General features: G+C 38.7%; 1 long non-coding RNA gene across 2 annotated transcripts in view; it reads right to left on the bottom strand.

The window, feature by feature from the left end:
* Nucleotides 1–14,834, bottom strand: part of LOC123287031 (uncharacterized) — a 41,680-nt gene extending 26,846 nt beyond the window's left edge. The window contains exon 1 of one of the 2 annotated variants that reach the window (XR_011505246.1): nt 14,697–14,834. This is a non-coding gene — a long non-coding RNA (uncharacterized lncRNA). Of the gene's footprint in view, nt 1–554; nt 681–14,696 lie in introns of those variants that run through there. The other variant, XR_011505245.1, reaches the window with a different exon arrangement.
* Between the last annotated feature and the right edge of the window lie 302 nt (nt 14,835–15,136).

Genomic DNA, 15,136 nt, shown 5'->3' on the forward strand with positions numbered 1-15,136 from the left:
ATCTGCAATTAGCTCTTAATATGAATTCAAAAAGGTATAGCAGCAACAGAGAAATTGATCCTGGCTTCTAAAAACTAATAAAGCTGAGTACAAAGTTTAAGAAATCACTGCCTAGAAATCCACAATTAAGCAAATTAACCCCAGTTACATTAACAAGATTTGTGGCCTTTGGTGTATCTGCCATTACTTTATTTGAGTCAAGAAGGAATTTATTGCCTTTAAATACTCATCAGTGAGAGAAAAGGTGAAACAGCCCATGGATCATCTCATGTCTTATCTACTATTTCTCTTTAAAAATATATCCTTCTGCTGAGTCCTTATTCCCTTGAGTACATTATACAGTAGGACTCTCTGAAAAACATATAACTTTAGAGCTGCCTATCTTCTACGGAGTTCTTAAAGAAGATCAATAGTGCATACTATGGTGTATTTCCCACAATAGTGCATACTACTGATTTAAAGCCCACGATTTGCCCTGTAGTCTGGACTTTCACTCATAAAAGTAGATAAAATATCTTTTAAAAATAGAGTATCTTTCCCCACTCCCCACGTACCCACATTCTTTCCACATTCCTAAGGCCTTCCCTGACCATTTCAGTCCACATGGCAGCTCCCGTCTCCAACTCTTCGGGGTCTGCCTATACAAATAGTTTCTTGCTGTTTGCTGAGCCAAATAACAAGCACTTTGCATTGTGAACATTTGTTCAGTCTCACAATGTACCTGGCACTTGGGACCATGAGAATGTTTTGGAACAAGTACAGTTGTGTAAGAATATTCGTTATCTAAGCACTGCTGGGCAAAGGGACAAGTAGGGGCTAAGGTCCAGCCAGCTCAGTTTGCTAAGCCAGGTGCTGGCTAAGCCATGTGCTCATGGGGCTGCATATGCCCAGCTGTGTCATCCTTTCTAATTCAAATAAAAATGTGCCACATGAACTAGTACTGACTTTGATCCTCTTTTTGAGGGGAGGAAAAAAGAAAAGATTCCTCAACTTCCCTTGTCCTAAGACCTGCAAAACAAGAAGGTATGTCTCTTCTCAGACCAAACTTCAGCTCCTTTAATTGAAAAGAGGTAGAAATTGCAGGACATCAGAGGTCAGCGACTGGATCAAAGGGTTTTTGTGGACCCTTCATTCCAAAACAAAGTTATACTAGGCAAAATTCAGATATTGCCCACACTGCTTCCAGCTCTCTGCCTGAAGGGGTACTCTTCGGTTGTCTGGATGGCGCTCCTTATTTAATTGAAAATTGATGACCAAGGGAGCACCATGCTTTCCAGCTGAATGTCTTCACCGTGGTAGGACATCATCCCCATCCAAAGCGGGCAGGTACTCATAGCCTTTTGACTTACTCTGGGGCAGAAATTATGGGCCTGTGAGAATAGTTATCATAACTCTCTTAACTCAATTGGTTCAATGAAGGACAATTATTTTCTAGTCTTATTTTTCCAGTAGAAAATGGAAAGCTAGCTCATACAATTTGTAGATCAAGAGAGGTTTTTTCCCAGAAAATTTGCAGAAATTATCTATTCTCCTCATTTCTTACAACATACAGCTTATCTTCTTGGAAAGAGACTCACAAATATTTGGAGAAATTGGTTAAAAGTAATCGACAACTGGGTATATACTGGGTATATAACATCATTCACAAAGGCAAAAGCTGGAAGCAACCCAACTGTCCATCAACAGCTGAAGGAATAAACAAAACGTGGTGCACATGTATAATGCTGTGCTGCTCAGCTTTAAAAAGGAAACTGACACACACTACAACATGGATGAAACCTGAGGACGTTACAGCAAGCGAAATAATCCACTCACAGAGAAACAAATCATGTGTGATTTGACTCCTATGAGGTACCTCGAGTAGTCAAATTCACAGAGACAGAAAGTAAAATCGTGGTTGCCAGTGACGAAGGGTGGGGAGGACTGGGGAACCGTGATTTAATGGGTACAGAGTTTCAGTTTTGCTAGATGAAAAGACTTTCGGAGATTGAACGCACAGCTTAACACTCCTGAACTGTGCACTTAAAACAGTTAAGAAGGTAAATTTTCCTTTATGCGTATTTTACTACAGTTTAAAAAAACCAATCATTACAATTCATTAATTTCATCTGTTTCCTTTAAGAAAATAAAAATCTCCAAATATTAACGTCAGATGGTCTTAGACCCTTAAATATATTTTCCTGAAAGTTTTCCATCAGTACCTCTCTAATCCGCGGTCCTTTTCCATTTATAGCAAATTCATTTATCTAAATTCAATTTAACATAGATTAGACTCATTTGGATTAAAATAATATGGTGTTTGATTTTTTGATACAATATTTGTTTTCCGATTTATTTTTTAAAAAGGTATTACTTACCAGAAACTCTGTATATTTTCACAATATCCATGTCCTTGGTTCTCTGCTCACCATAAGAGTAACCAGCAGAGAGAACATTGTGGTTCAGAGTCTGAGCTTCCAGATCAGACAGCCACTAACTAACCCTGAGACTTTGCGCAAGCTGTTAGAGACTCTCTGTGCTTTAATTTCTTGATCTGTAAAATAATAAAAATAATTGTACTGACCTCTAAGGTAATTTTGGATAATACATGTGGCACATTATGGGTTATTGATATTGTTGAACTTGAGTTATTGAACTCTTATTGATGTTGTTGTTGTTATAGCAAATATAGACCCTAAGACCCTCCCTTCCCTGTGCATGGCTTCTTGGACCAGTTCTGCTGGAGCCTCACTCTCCCTTCTTTGTATCAGAAGAAAGAGCAGAGACCTAACTCTCCACAGCTTCTCCTCCACACTCTTCACTCTGTGAGTACCCAGAGCTCTGCATGAAAGCCTCAGTCTCACTCCAACAGAGTCCTCTGCTACTGCTAGACACACTCTAAATGATCAATAATGTCTGTTGAAGGACTGATTGAAGAATGAGTGAATCAATCAATTTTCCAGCCTTGCTAAACAGTGCCAACATCTTCATGAAGCAGTTGACCATAGCAGATGAATGGCAGATCATTCCTGTTATATCAATCACATTAATAAAGGCTTTGTTTCAACTTTCTGTGATTGACAGCAACACTTAATACATTAATCCCATCTGGCCTGGGTACCTATGGAATCTCTGTAAGGTGTAGAATTAGATTTATGAGCACTGCCTCCAATTATAATTGGACTAAAAATGTTGGGAAGTATGAAATGTACACTACATTTCTGCTCCATAAAATTCCACTGATGCTTAAAATGAAAAGAGTTATTCAAGATAATAATCACATTGTAATAGACAAAGTATATTGGCTAAATTCAACTTGTGAATTTTCTATCAAAGAATCAACTTACTTCAATTTAATTCAAATTGTCCTGCATGATCAAACACACTGAAGACACTGTTGGGGGAGGGGATAGAAAAGGAATCAATAGTCCTAACCTAATCAGCAAAGATCTAATAGCCTAGCTGAGGACCCAAGACATCCCTTTGACATGGTATTGTCAAATGCAGGACTGCCCAATGTATGACTGGACAATGAGGGTGGAGGAGCACAACAGACAAGCTGGAGTACAGACTCCATCACAGACAGAGAAAATCCAAGTGGCCAAATGCAAGATACCAAACTCATGAGGCAATGTGAAATAAAACCAATAGGAGTCAATAATTTAAAGTAGCCATTATAATCTTCCTCCATGAGGTAAATGTGAGCACTTCTGAAATGGAAATAAAGATAGACATTGTCAGCAGAGAGAGATAAACTATAAAAAAGTGCCAAATAGAAATTTTAGAACTGAAAAATAAAATATCTAAAAGAAAAAAATGAACTAGGGAGGTTCAACAGCAGAATAGAGATGACAGAGAAAACCATCAGTGAATTTGAAGACAGATCAATAGAAATTATTCAGTCTGAAGAACAGACAGAAAAACTATTCAAACACAAATAAACAATCAAAGGGATCTGTGGGGCAATATCAATATCATTAGAGTCCCTGAAGAAGAGAACAATATTGTGACAGACAAAATGTTTGAAGAAACAGTGACTAAAAACTCCACAAATTTGGTGAGAGACATAAATTTATAGATTCTATAAGTTCAGTGAGTCCCAAACAAGATAAACTCAAAGAAAACCATGCTTATACACATAAAAAATCAAACTGCTGAAAACAAAAGATAAAGAAAAATCTTGAAAATCTCCATAGCAAAATGATACATTACACATAGAGAAACAATAATTCAAATACTACAGATACTAGAGAATACTAAAGATCTCTATCAGAAACCATAAATGCAGTGGTCTAAAATCTTTGCAGTGCTAAAAGAAATGTCAACTTGGAATTCTATCCAGTGAAAATATCCTTCAGAAATGAAGGTAAAATAAGGTTATTCTCAGATGAAGGAAAACAAAGAAAATTCATTGCCAGTGTATCTGCTCTAAGAGAAATTGCTAAAGGAAGTTAAGCCTGAAGGCAAATGTTCCCAGGGGAAACTTGGAACTTCAGGAATGAAGAAAAAGCAATAGAAATAATAAAAGTCTGGTTAAATGATATTTTTCCTTTTTAAGGTTCTCTAAAATATGTACAAAGTTTGAAAGCAAAAAATTTAACATTGTCTCGGAAGGTATCAATGTATTGTATGTAAGTATAACACATACGACAACTATAAGATAAAGGGCGGAGGATAAAGAGACCTATATGGTTGCAAATCTATGTTTTACCTGAAGCTGTAAAATATTATTCTAAGTAGACTGTGAAAACTTAGTCATGTATATTATAATCTCTAGAGCAACCAGTGGAAAAATATACACAGAGATATAGACAAAAAAGGTAACAGATGAAATGGAATGGAATTAAAATGGAATACTAAGAAATATTCAAAAGAAGGCAGGAAGGGGGAAGGAAGAACAAAAACAGGGGAGACAAACAGAAAAATAAAATGGAAGGCCTAATTCAACCATATCAGTAACCACATTAAATGTAAATGATCTAAACACACCATTTAAAAAATAAAGATGGTCAGATTGGATTTAAACAAAAAACAACCATATATTGTCTACAAGAAGCCTACTTCAAATACAATGATATACATATATTAAAAGGATACCAAGGAGTATCCTTAGTATTCTCTAGTATCTGTAGTATTTGAAACAGATAAATCACACAAACCCCAATCAAAAGAAAGCTGTACTATCCATATTAATATCAAATAAATTAAACTTCAGATCAAGAAAAATTATTTTTCAGGGATAAAAGGGACAATACATACTGATAAAAAGGTCAATTCATCATGAAGACATACAGTCATCAACCTGTACGCATCTAATAACAGAGCATGAAGCAAAACTTGATAGAACTGAATAGAGAAACAGACAAATTCACAATTATACTCAGGAACATCAACATTTCTGTCTCATCAATCTATAGAACAAGTGGACAGAAAATCAGTAAGTGACATTCAAAGAATATCCACCCAACAACTGATAGAATACAAACTTTTCTAAGACACATGGAACATTTGCCAAGATAGACCACACACTGGGCCATAAAACAAACTTGAACAAATTTAAAAGAACTGAATTTATACACAGTATGTTCTTGGACCATAATGGAATTAAACTCCAAGGCACAGGTTCTTCAGTGACTCCCAGAGTTGCCCAGGTTGAGCCTCAATTGCCCATAGAGGTAATTTGCTGATAATTTACCCTTTATGGCTACCTTTGCTTCCCTGTCTTACTTCCCTACTCTCACACCAATGTTTCCTGGGACCATTTCCCAAATAAACTCCTTGTTTGGGGTCTGCTTCTGAGAGAACTCAGGCTAAGCCAACTGCATATATAGTTAATTCTCATTATTTGTGGAATTTAGATTCTCTAGAGTCACCGTGAACACTGAATTAGCGAGGAGTGAACCACATTGCTCCTAGAGAAAATACAGGGTTAGGTTTCTGTGAGCCTCTGGTCACAAGAATTTCATCTACTGATCCATACATGACCTTGTTTTATGTGTGTTTCTGTTTAAAGACATCTTATTTAATATATATTGTTGATTCATTAAGGTAAAACTCATTCCAACAGTAGGATAACTCATGCCTACAGGAAGCCTATCCAACACACATTTTTTCTCCATAAGGTGCATAACACCCTTCTTGCACTTAGGTACACTGGGCAGAACTTCAGCATTACACTTGGAGGACATTTTAAACAGTGAAATCACCAACAAAAAACATAAAAATGTGGGAAAACATGATACTTAATGTCCACGATAAGGACACTTATAGTATGAGAGCTGGAACAGGAAGTCACTGCATCACCTTGCTCAGCCTCAGCTGGGAACACGCATGTAGGGAAACTCAAACTTTCTGCCACACTGTATACATTGTCTGAATAACTGCAAAAGCCCCATGAGTATTAATTTTGAGATTACAAATAAATTTTAGTTGAATTTTCAAATACAGAATCTGAGAATAATGATGATCAACTGTATCTTTTTAATCTTTCTTAAAGTCTTAACTTGGTGATTTATGGATAGACTTTTTAATTTACTTCTTATACAGAAAGGAGAGACTGGGTCAGCATTGCTAGTCGATAAAGATGTCATCTGCTCCACCTACCATGGATGCCACTCCCTGATCTCTTTCTCAGTCCTAGAATCAATGTAAATTATGTAACATTGTGCTGAATATATAGCTTATGTCAACTTAAAGAGAAAATTCACTAGTTGTTTTGCCCTCAAAATGAGTTTATTCAAAAACAGCCAAAAGAATTGCAATTCAGGATGTGCGTGCTATGGCAAACCATAGGCAAATCCAGAGAACTAAGAAAGGTAGCTTGCTTTTATAAAGAAAAAGGAGGAGTAGGTAGGAGCTATTCTAAATGAAAGTCCATTGGCGGAAAGGAACAGTTCAGGGTGGCAATGACTTCTCATTGGCTGAGCTAGAGCATTTCCCACTGGCTGGGCTCTTGCTGGGGAGAGAAATCTTCATTCCGTAGTAAAGTAGTTCTACTTCCTGTCAAAGATGCAAGCATATGTCTTTGCCTGTTTGAAGTAATTGATGATGTATGATAGGGCATGAGAGCTCCTCCTGCAAGCCTTCCAGATCCAAGTTAGTTGAGATTTCTCTTATTCATTTCACTTTTGGTCAAGATCTTTCTACAAAAGCATAGCTGATCAACAGTTAGTACAGAGGTATAGGACCTCTGTACATGTGGTCTTGTCCCTTGGTGGCAGGAAGAACCTTTCTTGGTTTTTGTGTCCCATGTTGGAGGGAAAGTGCATAGTGGTTGGAAACCATTTAAGCCATATCCGAGTACACAGAAGGTTAGGAGGGAGAACTCTCAGGTATTTCTCATCTAAAGTCTATGTTTCTCCAATGTTGTAGGCATCAAAGATCATCTCTAAGTGCAGAGCAAGCATCATCTTATTGGGCATGCCCTTTTTACAGAGCTTTGATAGGCAATAGGGATAGAACTTCACAACAAGTATACAGATTAAGATCAAAAGGAATAATATGAACTCAGACTACAGGATGATTCTAAACCAGGAGCCAAGATCTGAAGTTAACTAGCTGAATAAATCAAAAGTTGGTTGTCAGGTGAAATTTGTTGTAACTAATATGTTTGCTTTCTAATCTTATGTAATTGGGTTCCTACTTCCCCAGAGGTCTTTATCCATGTGCAACAGAAGGTGTTTGCCATTGCACAGACATCTCCTTGCTGAGCGAGTAATCAAAGGCACTATGATTGCCCAAAACTACCTTGGCCAATGAGTTAAGCAACCACTGATGAGCTGAAACTGTTCTCCCCATGGAGGCAAACCCAGAGTCACATACGTCTCCTGGGAGTTCTCGTTTAGGGTGACTATGGAGATTTAATCGGAGAGATCAATGAGAGGTCTCTGGTCATGTAGAGAGAACAGGATAGTGAATATGGCAAGAGCACACTGTCTTTGTATTCTCTGGTTGTCAAAGCAATGAGTTGCCCAGGCATAAAGGCCATTACTGAAATCACCACAGACGAAGATGTCACCGGGGGTGTACATAAGGTTCCCATATAAGTGATATTATCTATAGACTCGTTCATCAGCATAAAGGCATTAGCATTATATAAGCAAGTCTCAGACACTATGTTGTTATATCCCAAGGGCTTGCCTAAATACACAGACATGTTAAGAAATATACAAACAATTTGACTTACACTGATGGTCCCACAAAACTTTTTCATACAAATATTCAAAAGATCTTGTTTTCCCCTTCCAAGTTTGGGTTAAATTAAAGCAAAGGACAAGTTTAAGCAGGCTTAGTGTCCTGACTCAGTAAAATGGGCCAGGAGAGCAATTTAGACAAACAACAGCATCTGGAATCCCAGTGAAATCACATACGGGGTGAACTAAGGGGTCATTACTATCTTGGACAGACCAAGGTTTCTAATAACAGATCCAGCAATCAGAGAGGTTTTCCCCTTTCTCAAAAGATCGAAAAACGCAGACAAGGTCATTGCTCTTCCAGGAAAGAGATGGAGAAAACAAGGTAAGAAACAAGAGTGAAAGAAAGGTATACAGGACTGGTCCAGTCATCTTGAGAAAGCTGTCTGCCTCAAATGTCAGCTGCTTCTCTTACCAGTGTTTTTGATTTGGAGGTCCCAGCACTCGCACAGGACCAGAAGTCAGGTAGAGCCTTCTTTAACTGTGCGATGTGTACCCAAGGCTGAATCCCTGAAGTTTGAGTACATCTGGATAATGAGGAGGACCTGGTATGTCCCTTCCAAAGATATTTCAAGGGCAGTAAAATTGGAAATGTCAGTTTGCAGTATCATAGCCAGACATTTAAAGAAACTAGAAGAATTAGGATCCAGTCAAGCTTACAGGAATCTACCAAAACCTTAAAGATGATTAAGTAGAGGACTAGAATTTAAGACCTACAAAGGTACGAGCATAATTTCCCTCTCCACAACTACTCCCATTTTTATTAAAGATAATCATAGTAAAACTAATTTGTTTGTATTAAACTTGGCCTGATGATTTGTACAAAGGCAGAAAAAATAGTGATTGACCATATAAGCTCTTTTTTAAGATTGCTTCACTGCAACCTTGTAAGCAAGGTGCTAGGCCAATTTTTCAAGCAGTTCCTTAAAGCTCCCTGGTCATATCTGAGTCTATGCACATCTTTCTTGAATATAATACTCTAGTCAAAGCCTTAGTAACACAGCCAATGTTTCCAATTGGATCTTGTTACAAGAACAGACATTCACTGAGGCCATGCAAATGCATATATTATCATGAAAAGAATACTTAAGAGTTTCCAAATTCTGCAGGGATCAGGTAGAGAGAAAAAGATAAATGCTTCAACTCTTGTTGCAAAGATACACTTTACCAAATTGCTATAAGTTATAGGTAGCTTAAAGGGGATGAAGAAAAGGAGTCTTTTACATCTGGAAAACAAAGCATCAAAGCAATTAGTCCTCCACACAAGTTCTAGAAACTGCTGCCCAGTTCAGTGTTATCTTAAAGTTATCAAAACCTGTATTCCAGAGTTCTTGTCAAAGTCTTTCCACGAATCTCTTTGAAAATGAAACATATTTGTAAAAGCATCAGAGTAAAAGAATAACTATCTGTAACTGACAAAAAGCAAGGGGTAAAAGCAATTGACAAGGAAAATTGGGTATTTTATGACATACATCTTAGATAGTAGCTAGAATTACAGGTAATAACATTATATTAGGACATATCATATTTTTAGGAATTTTATACAATTTCTAGAGCACTTTTTAGTAACCTTCACCCATAAAATATAACCTAAAAATGCTTATTATTGCTTATTTGACCACGCTTCTCATGTGACTTGACATACCAAATAAGCCTAATTAGTGTAATATCTCTCTTTCTATAAGGAGAGGAAACAAATCTTTTGAGATGTTCCTGATGCCTACTAGAAAATCCCAAAGTTACATCCAGGTCAAAAAGACTTCATTTAGAATTTGAATACTTTAGGAAGCTTGTCAAAAATATCAAAAGGTTTGGACGCTTGACCAAATGGGATCACAGATCCTTATGAATTAATACGTAAGCATCTATTTGACCAAAATATAAATAAAAGTTTTCAAAGGCAAATATAAATGGTTACATGATTGTAAGCAAAACCTACCTTTTTTAATACTAAGAAGACTCAGTTCTTTTAAGTAATTAAAGATTTGATGGAAACAACACTGGAAATTATTTTGATAAAACACAAAGTCTCTGTGTTCTAGGTGTATTACTTAAAGGTAAAGAAGCTTTTACAATCTGTTATCAAAATTTTACCTATAGCCCAAGAAAATCTTTTTTCTTAAAGATTGTTGCTAAGCTAACATCTGTTGCCAATCTTCCCCCTTTTTTCTCCCCAAAGCCCCAGAACATAGCTGTGTATCTTAGTGGTAAGTCATTCTAGCTCTTCTATGTGGGACACTGCCACAGCATGGCTTGATGAGCTGTGCATAGGTCCACACCCAGGATCCCGGCAGCTGAAGTGGAGCGTGTGAGCTTAACCACTTGGCCACGGGGCTGGCCCAAATCTTCTTTCAACAGAAAAGAAAGCCAAATTTTAATTTTCCATCAGCTTATTTTGGTATTAAAACTCATTTTCATCTTAGCCAGCTTGACTAAACATTAAAATTACTTTCCCAAGACTCCTTTCCACAAAACTTCTAGACTTTTTTACATTTAGATTTTGTCCCATGTTTTCCTCTTTCCCATCCCAAAATAACCAGCTGTTCCTTAGGACAAAATTATTCTCTTTTCCCTCAACAAAATGCATTTCTATTCCTCATACTTTGTTTTATCACAATATACATCCTACTTTCCTTGCATATGGAGATGTTTACCTTATTACATATGTTGATTAGAATTCTTAACCCCTAGAATCCTTAATTCCTAGTGAAACACTAAGAAGTAAGCAATTGTGACCTATATTTTATATATATCTTGTGACTCGGTGAGTTTATAAACACCTTTTATAAATTTCTAGAAACATATGCCTATTTCATAGAAAATTTCTCAGCATGGCATAAAATGTGTTCATGTGTTCACTAATAGACTCAAATATCTTAGCCTCTCAACCATAGGAAGCCAAAAGTAGATAAATCTGCATTCAGTAATTAATGCATCTTATTTGGAAGTGATTTAGATATTCAATGATTATCCATTATTTAGTTCAACTTAGTATAAAGTTTGATCTTATTTACATTTATTTAAAATACATGCTTTTAACAAGCATGCTTGGGTTACACATTAAATAGCCAATCATCTTAAGTTACTTTCTTGCTGATAAATTTTATAACAGAATAACATGAATTTAATAAACCCAGAAAGAATGAAAGTTGTATGTCTGCATTATATTCAGTGTTGATTACTCTAAAAACATGTCTGTTTCAATTAAACCAATAACCTTAAGCTAGCTTCTGTTTAATAAAGATTAATCTTAGAGCATATAAACTTGAAGACATTTGGTCTACTTTCTATTTCTGAGGTTTAGGAATACTTAATTTATAAGTGCTTAATTTCAAGCCAACTAAACAGAGCTCTTTATAAACTTGTTTTGGCAACACCATCCAAAGGTAGAAAATATCACATTTTCAAAACATACATAGACACATAGACAGACATAAACGGAGATCTCATTGCTTTCATTTTAAAACTTTGGCTATGACTCAGTACAGTAATATAGAACTCAAAAGAACAGTTGGATCCAAATTATATTTCTGGCAGATGGGCTAAGGTGAGCTTACTTGTTTAAGTGGCCAAAGTCTTTTACTGAATATTTTAATTTGCATGCTCTAAGGATCCTTTTAGAGCTGTTGTTGGAGTCATTTTGTCTATTATCAAAAGTCTGGGGTAACTGCTATTTAAATTTTTCCTTCTAGTTGTTTATTTGCTCCAGTTAACTTAGAAATAGTAACTAGGGGTTTACCATGACAAATAAAAATGGCAAGCAATAGCATATATTGGAGAATATGAGGAAGCCATTTGGTATAAACCTAATTTGGCCTGACCTTGTCTTTCCAAAATGGCCTGACCGTAGCTGTTGAGCATGCATTGTACATCTGCTTTAGATATTCCCTATGGCAAGAGCAAAGGCCCCTGAGATAAAGGTGCAACTTCCCTCCCCCTCCCAACATTGGCATTTCCTTAAGGATTAAGCATCTTTCCTTAGGCTAGGAACTGATTGCTGTGCTCACCTGTGACCGCCCAGCTCGAGACAATAGACTTGCCTCCTGCTACGCCCTCCGAGATAGCAGACCCACTACCTGCTGTGTCCATCAAGCGCTGTGCCGACAGGGCAATCTTGTGACTATTGTGGGAGGGACATTTCAATCATATGTGTAATATCCTGTTTGGGGGTATATAACCACTCTGTGTGCCCCACTTCTTCGGTGCCCTTTCTTTCTTAGGGAAGAAAGTCCCCAGGCCATGGTCCTCAGATTTCAGCTCAGAATAAACTCACCCAAATTTTCATTTATAGATTGGTTATGGATTATTTTCGTCGACAACCATTTGAATCCTCAGGGGGGTCTGATCTTAAAGGAGCATGTTTTCACAGAAAGAAAGAGAGGAAGATGATGTCAGGGGTAGAGCCTGAGCACAAGACGGCTGCTGGGGTGCAGCCTGAGACAAAGGAGTGTGGGAAGACAAGATGGCACCCAAGACAAAGACGGTGGGGGAACGTGAGGCTTCAGAAACCATTTTGTTCTCCCTCAGTGTTTTAGGTGTTTTGGCTAATTTAGACAAGGTTCCATGCCGTGAGGTGATTTCAGAGCTTTGTGCACATCCAGAAGCCTCCAAGCACCAATGAAAATAGACATACCATTCATTTTGCTTAACTTTAGAGCTGTGGTCTTCCAATTTGGTTTTAAGAAAAGCTACTTTGGAGAGATCGAAAGTTCCCCCACATGGCCATTGCAATTCTGGACTGAATTTGGTCTGTTTAGCCCACTTAGTTAAAAACGCACATGTAAGGGCCCCAAAGTTCTTCAACATAAAGCTGACCAGGGGTCCCTGAAGGAGAGTTTCCCTCAGAACATTGAGATGGCAGGGATCCCGTTTCTGAAATTTCCTCTGAAAACCCAAGAAAGTCACTACAGTCCTAGCCCTTATCCCCAACGGAGTCTAAGAACAGAAGAAAGTTGCTGGATTCCCAGCCCTGACTCCAAAAGGAATCTGAAAACCAAAGAAAACTCCTGGATTCCAGGCAAGGCTGAGCCCCAAAAGGAACTGTGGTTCCTTCAGAAAATAACTGAGTACTCACCAAGGACGATGCCTTAAACCCAAGGTCAGAGTCTTCAACCTGGAGGACGAAGTGCTGAGAGGACAAAGCCTCTCCTGATCCTGAAGACGGTCTGAGAGCTCAGAACACAAGGAGAGCAGAGCCCAGAATCCGAGAGAAGATTCACCAAACAGAGGCAGGCGGCAACTCACAGAAGCGATGAGCACAGGGGCTCAGTGTGGGTACCTTGCTCAGTTCTGGGGGCTGCCAACTATTGGGGGTCGCCTCCTTCAGATCCCACTTTTCTGATACCATATATATCAGCTTAAAAAGCAAATTCCCCAGTTATTTTACCTTCAAAAATGAGTTTATTCAGGAATAGCCAAAAGAATTGCAGTCTGGGATGTGCATGCTATGTAGAACCATAAGCAAATCTGGAGAACAAAGGAGGGGAGCTGCCTTTATAGAGAAAAAGGGGAGTGGGAGGGGCTATTCTAAAGCAAAGTCCATTGGGGGAAAGTAGCAGTTAAGGGAGGCAACGGCTTCTCATTGGCTGAGCTGCAGTGTTTCTGATTGGCTGAGCTGTTGCCAGGTGGAGAGAGAAATCCTTCTTCAGCCGTAAAGTAGTTCTACTTCCTGTCTAAAATGCCAGCTCTTGTCTCTTCCTGTTTGGTGTAACTGACAATATATGATAGAGTGTGAGAGCTCTCCCTACAGGGCTTCTCCTCTCCAATTTATGTAAGGTTTCTCTTACTTATTTCCCACTTAGGATTATTTTGTGCTCTCCTCAGCTGACTTTGTCTTATAGCCTGTTCTTGTTCTTTTCTATGCATTTGGACAGGTTGTAAGTTAAGCTTTGCTGTAAACAAGAAAAATTGGAATGACTCTGGAAAAAGCAGCCATTTCTTCCACAGTAATATCTACCAATTCCGATAGTTCTCAGAGGGAGATAAGTGAGTGACATCAGCATCATGGCAGAGTGAACTTGCCTGGGACTCTCTCCCCACTAACATCCTACAATTACTTGGGACTTATGAGGACTGACTTGAATCACAACTCTGACCGCTTGTGAAACCTGTGGACAGTTAGCCATTAACGACTATGTAGCTAGTAGGTCAAGTTTTTCTTGTTAATTATTAACTGCTGCCTTTAGCTGTTCTCTTGCCCACTGTTAGCTGTGCTGCTTAGGCAACACATTACCCAACGCCCACTAGGTTCCTTAGGTAACATCCCTGACACCTGGGTCACCACAGTGATGGATACCTGAGTTGTGTTTTAGGAACTAAGGTCAACTCCTGTCCGGCTCAGGCCAAGGGAGACCACTAACCCACCAACTGGATCTGTGCAAGTGTCCAATAGGTGACCTCCTGCCCGGGAGCTGAAACTCCACCCTCAGATCACGCCAACGCCACCATTTTGTGAACGTGCACCAGTGAAGAGCCACAGAGCTTGACCACCCTGCAGGGATCATCAGTTACCTCACCCTTCCTTACCTCCAGTCATCTACGCAGCCATCGGACCATCCTGACCGCTACCCCATAAACAGCCCGAATCCCCATTTTCTGGGAGGCAGATTTGAGATTTGTTTTCCCCTCTCCTCTCTTGGCTGCCTGGGGAATGAACCCTTTCTCGCTGCAAACTCCTTGTCTTGGTGATTGGCTGGCTTTCCATGCGACCGGCAGAATGAACCAGGTTCCGGAACACTTGCAAGTCCCAAATCTTTGGACCAGTCACCTTAATCACGCTTTCTAAGCCTCAATTTCTATATCAGCGAAATGGGGCAACACCTTTTCCCTACAGGGTTGCGGAGAGAATTGCAACTAGCCCGGCTCACTATAGGTGGTCCGCTAATGTCAGCCTCATTACAAGTCTGACCGGCCTCAGGCGCGCCTGGATACTCCACCTCCAGCACGCGGGCTAAAGCAGTGATTTT

Source organism: Equus asinus, chromosome 8, assembly GCF_041296235.1.
Source record: "Equus asinus isolate D_3611 breed Donkey chromosome 8, EquAss-T2T_v2, whole genome shotgun sequence".
NCBI lineage: Eukaryota > Metazoa > Chordata > Mammalia > Perissodactyla > Equidae > Equus > Equus asinus.